Source organism: Phascolarctos cinereus, unplaced genomic scaffold (assembly GCF_003287225.1).
Source record: "Phascolarctos cinereus isolate Bilbo 61053 unplaced genomic scaffold, phaCin_HiC Scaffold_726;HRSCAF=1367, whole genome shotgun sequence".
Classification (NCBI taxonomy): domain Eukaryota; kingdom Metazoa; phylum Chordata; class Mammalia; order Diprotodontia; family Phascolarctidae; genus Phascolarctos; species Phascolarctos cinereus.
In genome coordinates this window covers 94,721,370-94,735,397 of record NW_027556098.1, presented here as the reverse complement: position 1 = coordinate 94,735,397, position 14,028 = coordinate 94,721,370, and the positions used below count along the sequence as shown (strand labels likewise).

Below are 14,028 nucleotides of genomic sequence, written 5' to 3'. Positions count from 1 at the left end.
TGCTAGTATGTGACTTCGTCTTGTGCTGTAAAGTGTCTGCATCTGGAATCCAGGAGCAATTACTGATTTCTGACTCCTAAGTAATGTTTTACAATAATACATTGAAATTGTACCCCTCTTCTGGGGGTGGGGGAAAATGAATAAAATAAAATATCATTTTTTCCTGTTTTCGTTAGGGGTAAATTTCTACTTTTCATGTTACAATTGCAGGGGAATGAGTGCTTCTAATAAAACATTCCTAAGTGTGGTAATTCAGTAGAAATGTAGACATTAGTCACTGGAGCAGACTTTTAGTAGGCCCATTTTTTTTTCCTCCTTAAAAAACACTGATTATAACAGAATATAACTCATACTACAATTTTTTGCTAAGTGGCATACTTGGTTGGAAACTTAAAAGGAGCCATCAGTAGATAAGAAGTACTTCCTGTCTGGGGTTAGCTGTGTTTGGGCTTTCTTTACTGTTCTCCTTTTGTTATTGTTATGTTAGTTGTTTACTCTGAGTTACTCTACAGGGTTTTCCACAAAAATAAATTCCATTAAAGGAAATTCCCTCATCTAATTAGTATAATTCAACTTTTGCTGCCCCTAATCTTGTCTGAGTAGCTTGGACTGAAAAAAAATAAACGTGCATGACATTTCTAGGAATGTTCAAACAGATTTACTATTTATCCAACATCCTGAATTCCCTGGACGTTGCCCCAATTCAGCATTTCCACATATGTCTAACTGGAGCTGCAGATAATGTCCTTGACATCCCATCAACTCACTGTGATAGCGTTATTGTTTCTCATGAGAGAGACCCAGCCAGGAGCAGGAGAGTGGAGTTCTTAAGGGACACAAGGCCCTATTTTCATGTAAATATCTCTAATGATGTGAATGGGAGAGGAAAGAAGAAAAAGATAGATACATCTAGCTAAACTGAATGCTTTGTGGAAGGTTTCAGTCTGTGAGATTGATAACATGTGATTAATAGAGTAAGACATCTGGACTGGTCTCTCAGTTGGCGAGTTGAAGCCACAAATGCTGTCTCTTTGATCTCTGTGCAAGCTGTTTGCACAAAGGAAAATGACTGTTTCCTAGACATGGAACACTCCCCTCACTTCCAATGAGCCATCTTTTAAATGGATTGCTTATAATTCAATTTAACAAACAGCTACTAAATGCAAGGCAATCTGCTTGATATTGGAGAAACAAAGATCAAAACAGAAAAGTTCCTGCCCTCAAGGAGTTTGCATTCTACTTGAGGCTTCATAATAGGACAAGAGCACAGGCTCTTGAGTACATCAACACGAGTTTAAATGGCTCAACACTTACTGCCTGTGTGACCTTGGGAAATCACTTCTCTGTGGGCCTCAGTTTCCTAGAAGTAAACTAGGGACTATGAGAGACAGAAGAAAGGTGGAAATGCTTTTTGGCACAAGGGCCTAACAAGGCAAAGGTATAAAGATGGGAAATATAATGTTGAGATAGGAAAGCAGGAAATGAGCCACTTTATCTGGAACATAGAGGACATGGTGGGAAGCAATGTGAAAAGTAGGGAGAAGTAAATGGGAAACACAAAGTGGAAGATTTAAGTGCCAGAGTGATGGGTTTGTATGTGTGTTTTATCCTAGAGGCAATAGGGAGTCATTGATCATTTTGGAGCTGGGAACTGAAACAATTAAACTTGTGTATTTGGAATATTAATTTTGCAGCTATATAAAGATTATAGAGGAAAAGGAAAAGATTGAAAGCAGGTTGATCAATTAGGAGGCTCTTATAATAGCCCTGGCAAGAGGAGATGAGATCTTCAATAAAGTAATGGAGCAGGGCAGCTGGATGGTGCAGTGGATAGAATCTGGGGTCTAAGAGTCAGGAAGACATCTTCCCGAGTTCAAACCTGGCTCAGATACTTACTAGCTGTGTGACTCTAGGCAAGTCGCTCAACCTTGTTGGCCTCAGTTTCCTCACCTTTATAAAATGAACTGGAGAAGGAAATGGCAAACCAGTCCAATATCTTTGCCAAGAAAACCCCTGATGGGATCATGAAGAGTCAGAGGTGACTGAACAGCAAAAATATCAGTGGAGAGAAGAGGATAGACAGGAGAGATAGTGTGCCAATGGAATCAGTAGGATAAGGCTATTAACTGGATAATGGGAGGAGTAGTGAAGAAGACTCAATTATGACTCTGAGACCATGAACCTGGATGACTAGAAAGATGTGGTATCTTCAACAGAAATAGGGAAATGAGGAGGGATAGATGCTGTGGTAGAAGGTTATGTATTCTATTTTTGACATGTTGAATTTGAGTTGTCAATAAGATGCCTTGTGGAGATGTCTAACAAGTATTTGGGGATGAGGAAATGGAATTCAAGAAAGAAATGAGAGCTAAGTATATAGTTGTGGAAGTCACCTTAATTGAGTCTGGAAGCATAAAAAATGCCAGCTATGTGTAGTATGCACCTCTAAGACCTGGTAGGTACCTATTACCACATGAATCCCCATACTCTAATGTCTCACGGACCTGACACATTTCCAGATGGATGATAATCATGCTACTATTAAAGAAAAGTAAACCTCTTGTGTTAAATGTTCAATAACTTGTGAGCCTTATTTTGTCCCAACATTGAACTGGAACTAAAAGGGTGCTAGCATTAGACTACCTCTCACTGCATGAACAGTTAAGTACACTCCCTTAACACTGCTGGGAAAATAATTCAGAGAGCATCTGTTACCCACAGTGGTTTAGTAACATTCCCTTCACAAAAGAAAAATGTGACAAAATAATGAATGTTGAATATTGTCAGTACAAACTCCTTCTGCTGATCGCAAAGGGAGCTGTATTCTTTGTAGGGCAAAATGAAAACCTGGTCTCTCACACATTGCCTAGCACAAAGCAGGTACTTAATAGGCATTTTATGTTTGTTGGATCAAATTGTTGCCTGGGTTTATTAAAAGCAATTCTATCAGAGCAAGGTACCATGAAGCCAGACTATAAGTCATAAAGGAAATTAGTCTAGAGAATGTCAGTGGTTCATCGCACCAGACTTTTTTAAGAGAGAGATTGTTGACTGGATTTAATTTCAAGCTGCTTTCTTGAAGGAAGTATCTGTCATCCATACATTGATGCAAATTTGGAACCCTGGCTAAGGACGACTTTCAACAAATCAAGAGTCAAGCTGAGCTCTCCATACTGAAATACAAATAAGGATCAGCCAACACTAAAAAATAACTCTCTTTCTACTTATTATTTCAATACTTCTATCTGTCTCCTGGACATCAACTTCTTTGAAAGACTAATAACTACAAGGATTTCTATAGGAGATAATGGAGACCTAAAAGTTATTCATAGCAGGATCAGAATCTGGAGCAAAACATTATGGAACTTAATAACTCTTTCATTGCCTCTTTCCCCATTCCATGCCCACCCCAGCAAAAGAGTAAGTGTGAAATCAATATAAAATTAATATCAAGAGAGCACTAAAATGGAAAAGAATAATAAATGATTAAACTTGGGTAATGTATATATATGTGTGTGTATGTACATATATACATATAGATATATAGATATATAATAGGTGCAATACCATATTGCTTTGATAATTTTATATATATATATATATATATATATGTGTGTGTGTGTGTGTGTGTATGTATGTTGGGAGTGAGAGGAGTTGAAGAGGTAAGATCTTTGAATCATTTTTTAGTACCAGATGAGAGAACTACTTCCTTCTTCTCTACCAACTGCCTCCTAAATTGTTGCTCACCCACCAGCAATAGGGAGAAAGGACAGTGAGAGTCCCTAATGTGCACAATGATTCCCTGGTTCCCTGAAACCCAGGAAAGGATGTGAAAATTTACACTTACAGCAAATGTACAAGAACCATATAGAATATCAGCTAAGTTCTGGGATTTGAAATTCTTGAAAAGTGCCCCACCAAGAAGGTATGATCTGTATCTTCTAATTTGCTTTAAATCAGAATGAGGCACTGGAGCCTTTATTTAATATAAAACTTATCAAACATGTTTATAATTACAGGAAGAATCTCATTTTAATTATCTTGATGAAATATCAACATTCTATTGTATCCAAACCTTGCTAAAATTACTTCAGTTTATATTAATTCAACAAATATTTCTTAATATCAAGGAGCTAATAATATAGTGGGAGAAGATGTGACCTACAGGAGAGTTTCTAGGTGGAAGACAAAGAACAAAAAGGCTGTTAGGAAGCAGAGGAGAATCCCAATTTGCATCAAAAGTTTAGAATGTAAGATCCTTGAGGGAAGGGACAGTTTAGAACTAGATGGTTCCTATGAGCCCTGTTTCACTTTTTTCTTCATATTCTCAATGCCTAGCACAGGGCCTCACAAATACCAGATCCTTAACAGGTTCAGTTGACTTGCTTCCCAGGAGAGCAATGAAGATGGACAAAAACCGAAAACATCAATAAAAACATATTGTTCAAAAAGAGGTGGTCTATCAGCAAGAGATAGAAAGAGAAATTCCATTTAAAATAACTGTAAACAATATAAAATACTTGGAAGTCTACCTGCCAACACAAACCCAGGATATGAACATATATGAACATAACTATAAAACACTTTTCACGCACAAAAAAGTAAGATCTAGACAACTGGAAAAACATTAATTGCTCATGGGTAAGCTGAGCCAATATAATAAAAATTGCAATTCCACCTAAATTAATCTATTTACCAATCAAACTATCAAAAATTATTTCATAGAGCTAGAAAAAAAATAGTAACAAAATTCATCTGGAAGAACAAAAGCTCAAGGATATCAAAGGAATCAATGAATGGAAAAAAAAAAAGCTAAAGAAGGTTGTCTTGCTGTACCAAAGCTGTATTATAAAGTAGTAATTATCAAAACAATCTGGCACTGGCTAAGAAATAGAAGGGTGGATCAATGGAATAGAATAGGTACAAATTAGATTACAGTAAATGACCATGGTAATCTAGTATATGATAAATCCAAAGACCTAAGCTTTTGGAACAAAAACTCATTATTTGACAAAAACTGCTGAGAAAATTGGAAAATAATAGGGCAGAAACTAGGTATAGACCAATATATGTCAAAATGGGTACTATAAGCAAATTAGGAGAACATGGAATAGTTTATCTGTCAGATTTATGGATAAGAGAAAAATTTAGGACCAAAAAAGGTATAGAGAGCATTACAAAGTGTAAAATAGATCATTTTGATTATACAAAATTAAAAAGTTTTTGCACAAACAAAACCGATACAACCAAAATTATAAGGAAAGCAAAAAATGGTGGGGGGGGGGATTTGCAACAAGTATCTCTGATAAAGGTCTCATTTCTTAGATATATAGAGAACTGAGTCAAGTTTAAAAAGTACAAGTCATTCCCCAATTGATAAATGATCAAAGGATATAAACAGGTAGTCTTCAAACAAAGAAATCAAAGCTATAGTCATATAAAAAATGTTCTAAATCACTACTGATCAGAGAAATGCATATTAGAACAATTCTGAAGTATCACCTCACACCTATCAGATTGGCTAATATGAAAAAAAAGGGAAAATGTTGGATGTTGCAGGGGATGTGGGGAAACTGGAATACTAATGCATTGTTGGTAGAATTGTGAACTGATCTAACCATTCTAGAGAGCAATTTGGAACTATGCCCAAAGAGCTATAAAACTGTGCATACCCTTTAATCCAGCAATACCACTGCTAGATCTATATTCCAAAGGCATCCAGAAAAAGGGGAGGGGGAAACCTATTTGTACAAAAATATTTATAGCAGCTCTTTTTGTGGTGGCCAAGAATTGGAAATCAAAGAAATGCCCATCAATCGGGGAAAGGCTAAACAAACTGTGGTATATGATTGTAATGGAATATTGTGCTACAATGAAATATAAAGAAATGACAAGCAGGATGATTTCAGAAAAATCTGGAAAGACTTACAGGAACTGATGCATAGTGAAGTGAACAGAAGTAGGAAAATGTTGCACACAGTCAGAGCAATATTGTTCAATGAAGAGCTGTGAATGATTTAACGATTCTCAGCAACACAACAAAGACAATCCTGAAGGACTGATGATGAAGCATACTATCTGCCTCCAGAGAAAGAACTGATATTGTTTGAATACAGACTGAAGCATGATATTTTTTCACTTTCTTTCTTTCATTTTTTTCCCTTTATTTGAGTCTTCTTCTACGAAACAACTAATATGGAAATGTTTTACATAATCGCACACTTACAACCTATATCTGATTGCTTACCATCTCATGGAAGAGGAAGGAAAAGAAAGGGGAAGGGATAGAATTTGGAGCTCAAAATTTTAAATAAAAACATTAATTAAAATGCAAAAAAAAATGGTGGAGATAGAGTACTTTGTGTGAGGAGCAACAACAATACCATATTGAAAGATTCAACCATTTGAAATGAAGATAGCAGATCATGTTGTAGATATAGAGCTGGAAAGGATCCATGATCTCTAGTCCAATGCCCTTCTCCTACAGGAATATGTTCCTGATCCCCCTTAGTGCTAATACCTTCCCTCATTTTATTATCTCCAATTATTCTGTTATCATCTTGTTTGCACATAATTGTTTGCAAGTTGTCTCCCTAATTAGACTGATCTCCTTGAGAAGAGTGACTCCCTTTTGGCTTTCTTTGTATCCTCCACACTTAGCACAGTGCTTGGCTCATAGTGGGAAAATAATAAATGCTTATTGATTGAATGACTCTATAATTTCTACTTCCCTGATTCCTTAAATGACTGCAGAAATCTGCCTATCCATAGTCTATGCAGGAGTTGAGATGGAGAAGCGTGCTGGTGTCTTATCTTTCTCAAGTCACTATGACAAGAAGAGGTTATAGTAAAAAGAAACCTTAGCACATCCAGTCTAACTTTGTCTTGTAGAGTCCTGGCGAAATATTGCAACAGATATTAAGGAGGCCAAAGGCAAGAACTACCTTCATGTTTGTATTGCTGTGAGCAGTGCCTAGACCACCTCCTGGCACACAGAAGGTTAATAAATGCTTATTGGTTGATTGAGGTGTGCCATCACTTCCTGGAGAAAGCCATATGAAATAACTTAGATCACATGTAGTTAGGAAGACTTCAAAGAATAGAACTCAGGTGCCCTGACTCCCAGCCTAGGTCAGTACTGCATATATAAATCTTTCCTAAAGTTAACTAATCCTTAAATTTGACTGAAAATGTGTGTGCTCTTCATGATTCAGACTGCTGGAGGTTTTACAAGTGAGAAATCTCGGATTTGCAAAGCTCATAAAAAGATAACTTTACCTTCTGTTAGTTCAAGGATTTGCAGACAGAATACCTCTGTGTTCCTAAGTACACTCTGAATCATGCCTGTAGGGTATGGAATTTTGCATAAGTGTTTTATTGTGTCTGAGCAAACAACAAATAAAGACATCTTTAGTAATGAGAACTGTGTAATGGCTTGAGAGGAGTTTGTCTAATGGTTAACCAATGGTCTGAGGTTTGTGATTAATAATCAAGACCTTGAGTGGAGAAAAAAAGTTTACAAAGGAAGCCCACAGTAAAGGGCTGGACAAAGGAAAGAGAAACTAGGTTCAGGCTTTTATAATGCTAATTCTTTGGATTTATACAGCTTTGATCTTTACTACCATCTCCACAATCTTCAAACAACCCAAGAAGTTGGTAGATGGCTGGCATTATTCCCTTCCAAATTAACCTTTCTCTGTCCTACTTTATCCAAGGTCAACAGTAATTGAGAAAAAAAGATCAAAGAGGTCAGGATTCCTACTCACAAATCATCAGAGGTTTCTTAATGGTACAGTACCAAGCATTTTATTCAAATCCAGCCTCACTTAACATATTAGCATGTGATTTGTTTTAAATGGGTCACTCTGAAGCTTTTTTCTTCCTTTTTCCCCCCTCCTATTCTACCCTTTAATTGCATTATAAGTGGGAGAATATGAGTGAGAACAATTTAGCTTTTTCTACTAGATGACTCGTTGAAGCTAAGAGTGTCATAAATGTCTTCTGAGCTTATAATGAGGTACAATTTGCAATTAATTTCCACATTACTCCAACTATTTTTCTTCCCTGATATGCTTGAATAAGTCAGCATTTCCTGTATCAGGGGTTCTTAACCTTGATTGTATCATGGATCCCTTTGGCAGAATAATGTTTTTAAATGCACAAAACAAAATGAAGAGGATTTTGAAGGAAACTAGCTACACTAAAATACAATTCTCAAAATATATTTAATAATTCATGAACTTCCAACTTAGGAACCCCTGTTTTTATATGTATGGTGACTGCATCTCAAACTAAAAGTTGAGAGATGGAATGTTTTTCTCACAACACTGTGAGATATGTTACAGGGGTAAGGAACCTGCAGCCTTGAGGCCACATGTGACCTTCTAGGTCTTTGGGTACAGCCTTTTGACTGAGTCCAAGTTTTATAAAACAAATCCTTTCATTAAGGGGATTTGTTCTGTGAAGTGTGGATTCAGTCCAAGGGCTGTACTTGAGGACCTAGAGGGCCACATGTGGCCTCAAGACTGCAGCTTCCCCCGGGCAGCTAGGTGGCGGCAGTGGATAGAGCACTGGCCCTGAAGTCAGGAGGACCTGAGTTCAAATCCGGCCTCAGACCAAACACTTGTCACTTACTAGCTGTGTGATCTTTAACCCCAGTTGCCTAAAAAGAAAAACAAAGACTACAGGTGCCTCACTCCTGGACCATTAGGACCACATTATAGATGACCTTGAATGAAAAACTAAGGGACAGGACTTAGTATATAGTAGGGAACCACTGAAACTTTGTCCAAGTCAGGAACACAGTCAGAACCTGCTTTAGGAAAACTAGTCTGGCCATCTCTTCTCAAACTAACCAAATCAGAGAGAGAAGAGACCCAAAGTTAAGGGAATAGTTAAGATTTTGTAGAAAAAAAAACTACTTTGGAGGGAAACCAAGAAAATAGAGGTCATAGGAAAAGAAAATATCAAGGTACATATGCACTGCAAACAGGTGGACACTTAATCAGGCACAGATATCTTTCTTTCCCTTTCTTTATTCCTTTTTTTCCAGGTACTTCTGTCCCACTATCTAATCCCTGCCTATCCCTACTTCAGGCCTTTCTTTCCCTGCTCTTCAAGAAGTCTATTTTACATATCCAATTTTACCCTGCTTCTCTGCCTGTTCTGTTACAGTGATACCCTTTGGAAACTTCTTAGGATGCTCAGAGAAATGAGTCTAGCCAAGGTCTAGAAAATATCTTCAATTGACATGTAGATATTACTTGTCTACTCCTTTTTTAACTTTTTCTTTGCTTACCATAGAAATCCCCAACCAAATCTTCCTTTATTCCAATGTTTAGCCAAACCTCCAGTCATTTGATATAATTACTTTAGCCTTCGTACCTAAGAGCTAGGTATTGGTCTATCTCTTCATAACACTCATCGTACCAAAATAATATGTTGCCTCCAACAAAGGAATCTAAAAAGGCGATCAATCAATAAACATTTATTAAGTATTTACTATGTGTCAAGCACTGCTTAAGATGGGAAAGGTTTCTCTTCATTCATTCATCCGTCATTCATTAAATCATTGTACTGTGCTAGGCAAAGATACATAAGATGGCCCCTATACTCAAGGAGTTTGTAATCTAGAAATTTCTTTACAAGACACTTTGATGTTATCTTGCAGACTAATATGAAACAGATAAGGCTTTTTCTCAGCTTCCCCAGGATATTCAGCTTCATCAATATGATTTTTAAATGTATTTTCTCTATGATCCACCTTCCTGTGAAACATAAAAGCCTATAGAACAATTTGTCTTTCCAGCTGGAGGCCACAGCTCCCATTTCAATGCATTTAATTATGCAGCACTGTCTCATTCTGGATTGCATGATGTAGGAAATGATTTAGAAGGAAAAGATAGTAAAAAATACATTTAAAAACTAGGAGGCCCAGGCATTTAAGAGGATGCAATGTTCAAAGATGTGGAGTAAGTCTGACTCATCTGCAAATAGGGCAATCACTGAATTACCACATCTCAGAGCTGGAAGGGCTCTCAGAGGCTATAAAGTCTAAGCCTTATTCAAATAAGTATTACTTTCAAAGGAAACTCATTCCTCATTAAAAAAAAAACACTTCCCTTCCTGACTTCCCCATTACTATCAAAGACAACACCATCCCCTTTCAACTGGGCTAGCCACCTAGTTGTCATCCTCATTGACAACCTCATCCATCATTCTTTCTCACCTCCCAAATCCAGTCTGTGCCAGGACCTGCTTATCTTATCTTCAAAACATCTCTTGTATGCCTTATTCACTTCTCTGATACTACCACCACCATGGTGCAAGCCCTTTTCACCCCAACACTGAACTATTTGAATAGCCTTCTGGCTGGTCTCCCTGCCTCAAGTCTAGGCCCATTCCAGTCTCTCTTCTACTCAGCTGTTAAAGTGATCTTCCTAAAGCAAAGATCTGACCAAGTCATGTCCCTCTCCTTCCTCTTCATTCAACATACTCAGATGATTCTTCTAGGATAAAATATAAAATCCTCTATTTGACTATTAAAGGCTTTCTCAATCTAGTTCCTTTCTACTCTCTAATCTTCTCAGAACTTACCCCTCTCCACTTCCTCTATGATCCAGTGACATTGTCTACCTTTGTGTTCCTGGCTGCCCTACCACCACCACCACCAGTGGAGCCACCTTCTGCAAATCTTACCTTCTCCAAGAAGCCTTTCCTTAATGCTAATGCCTTCCCTCTGAGACTGTCTCCATTTTATCCTGTATATATTATATTGGTATATATAGTTGCTTGTATAACAATTCTCTCAACAGATTGTGAGTTCCTTGAAAGCAGAAAATGTTTTTGCTTTTCTTTTGTGTTTTAGCACAGTTTCTGGAACATAGTAAGTATTTAATAAATGCTTGTTGACTTAACTTGATGTAAAAAAAAAAGTTGTATGGTTACCTTTTATTTCTACATCACTGTCACTGATGCATATGTAATGGGTTCTAGCCCATCTGCAGAATGCCTAGAATGGTAGGGAGGGGTACTTCTGGTAGAATCATTATAATAGTGTCTTGTAGAGACTGTGGGGTATGGAAGGACATTCTGTAATTGGTTCTGGTTGGCTAACCACTTATTGAAGAAGAAGTTCTTTGAGTGGCCATGGGGGCATTCAAAAAGGTCTGTCAGCATCAACCACTTCTTGCCTTCTTTGCTCTTACAGGATCTCGGTGACTTTTGTTCACGGCATCCAGTGAGAAGCCATGCTGTAAGGGGAAAGACTTTAACATAGAAATCTCTTCACCCTGGACTACTCACATTGGAAGTGCGTTCTGTACCTGAGGGTAGCCTTCTGATAGGCTAGTTCCTCCTCCAATTTAAGTAGGCCCAGGCCAAAGATCTCTTTATCCCTCTTCAGGCTGCACTGCTGATTCATACCCACAGGATTTTCTCTGCTGGGCTCCTCCTTCACCCCTTACCCTTTCAGCACCCTTTCATATGTGGTCTTCCCCATTAGAATGTATGCTACTTAAGTGCAGGTACTGTCTTACTTTCTGCTTGTATTCATGTTCCCAGTATTTGGCCCAGTTCCTGGCAAATAATAAGAGCTTAACAAATGCTTCTTGACTGACTGATGAACTGACTGACCTTCAGAAGTGATCTTCAGTGCCCCAGGCCAGCAGAAGGTGAGAGAAAGATTCATCTGGCACATGGACTCATTGGGCCCAAAACAATGTAGGGACTAAGCTAAATTATGAACCTACTCTCCCTAGAGATTAAAGTCATCTAGGGAAGGTATACCCCCAGGAATTGGTGGAAAGGTTTCTATGTTTGTCCTTGTTGTATCTTTGAAGTAAATATCTCTTTGTAAAAGTTAATGTTAAGCGATTAAATGAAATTGGAGAATTTGTCACTGGCCACTAGCCACTAATGATTGGGGGAACACAGCTAGTAGGGGTTCTAGAAAATGGCAGTAGAGATGAGAGAACCCATATTTTTGTGATACTCTAGGATTCTCAGGGACAGAAGTAGTAGCCTGACTCTGAGAGAGTGAGCCAGTCCTGCCCTCCTGATCACCAGCTATGAATAGCAACTACCATTGCTACACATATACTACAAGATGTACAATCATTCCCCAGTTGTTTTAGTCCCTTCCATTTTAAGGAAGCTCTAAGCCTTAGAAAGTTTTTCCCTTCTATTGTGAAGGAATCTGCCTTTCTACAACTTCTACCTGTTGTTTCTAGGTCTGCCCAGTGAGGTCAAATACAACAAACACAATCCCTTAGTTTTTGTCTTGGTAGCCACAAGTTTCTTGTGTAAAATCTGAAACATTTTTGTTGTAATTGCTGTTCATTTGTTTCAGTTGTATCCAACTCTTTATGACCCCATACTGGTTTTTCTTAGAAAAGATACCAGAATTGTTCACTACTTCCTTCTCCAACTCATTTTAAAGATGAGGAAACTGAGGCAAACAGGGTTAAGTGATTTGCTCAAGACCATACAGCTACTAAATGAATAAATCTGAACTCAAATTTGAACTCAAAAAGATGAGTCTTCCTGACTGCAGGCCCAGCACTCTACTGCACACCTAGCTGCCTAATATGAAGAATGTGATATTACATATGAAACATAGTAGTCAATTAATGTTTGGTGGATTGAATAGAACTGAAGTTAAATGATTGAATTAAACCTTATTTCTTGTTATACCTTCAGGAACTAGAAGGCAATTAACACACACCTACCAAGTTTTCTCTTCTGTAGACTAAGCATCTCCAGGCTCTTTAGTCGTTGATTTGGAGACAGAAATTGAAGGTATAATGTGAGTATCCTTCTCTCTTTTCTGTTATGTATTCTTCCTCCTTCTATACCCTTACTGTCTTACTATTAATATCACACACACACACACACACACACACACACACACACACCCCACTACCACCACCAATTTGTCCTTTGTTCTATTCTCTACTCTCTCTGAACCATTTTCTTTCATGAATTTATCCTGTCTCATTTCAACTACCCACTCTATGGGGCTAACTATAGTTCCTAACTCTAGCTCCATTAAGCTTTCACTATAAACTCTGATCCTTATTCTCCATGTGATTCTGTTTCCATCACTTCAAATTCATTTTCTCTATGGATTTTATCGCATCCTATGCCAAATCAGTTTTCCACTCTGATTTCTGTCACTGATACCATTCTTCTCTCCATAACATATACTTGTAGTAATATCTGTCTTTTTCTAATCTTTTCAAAACAGTTAACCCCCTCAAATCTTTAATCTTGGATTTGATATCAGGGGCTAATATTCTGTTTGAACTCCCATCCATTATATGTTCTCCCAGCAGAACAGATAGGAGTTTTAAACTAAATAGAAAAGTATTTAACTAAGATGATAGTTTGGGAAATAAACTAATAAATCAAACACTAGACCATTCTCAACCTCCCATACATAAATGGATGCAACTCTCCCAGAAAACTCACACTTCAGTGAGTTGTATAGCTATTGAAGGTTTGGGGGAAGATTCAGTCATTCCATTTCTCTTTCCAACTTAATCTAGTTAGCCAATATAAAAGATGTACCATGGCAGGATTCACTGGGGCACAGGGAGCAATTTACTTCTTCCACTTGGAGTTGGGCTCCTAGGCATGCCCATGCTTAACAGCTCAGAACTCATTTCCTTGCTCTGAGAGTCTCAGGAATATTCTGAGATGGCTGAGTTCCTCAGTGGAATCATTGGAGGCTCTCCACAATATAGCTAAACTCTGTGATGAAAGTTCCCATGTCTAGGAAGAGATTTCCTGGTATTTCTATCTGGGGAACTCTAAACAGGCATCATGGTAAACATAACTAAATAGGAAATTCAATCCAAAATTCTATTTATCTAGTCTCAATTTCCTCTCAATTTTACCTTTAATGTGTATTTTAAACTCATTTCTTCTCCTTTTTCACCGCCCCAGTGATATGCCATTTTCTCATCACCTTATGCCTGTCATAATGCAGCAACCTCCTAAATACTCTTCCCACTGCTAGCATTTCCA

At 37.8% G+C, this 14,028-nt stretch overlaps 1 long non-coding RNA gene across 3 annotated transcripts in view; it reads left to right on the top strand.

The window, feature by feature from the left end:
* LOC110217536 (uncharacterized) overlaps window positions 1–14,028 on the top strand; it is a 112,039-nt gene that overhangs the window by 32,223 nt on the left and 65,788 nt on the right. For all 3 annotated transcript variants that reach the window (XR_013482934.1, XR_013482933.1, XR_002327060.2), the window contains exons 2-3: window positions 11,563–11,672; window positions 12,700–12,805. This is a non-coding gene — a long non-coding RNA (uncharacterized LOC110217536). The remainder of the gene's footprint in view (window positions 1–11,562; window positions 11,673–12,699; window positions 12,806–14,028) is intronic.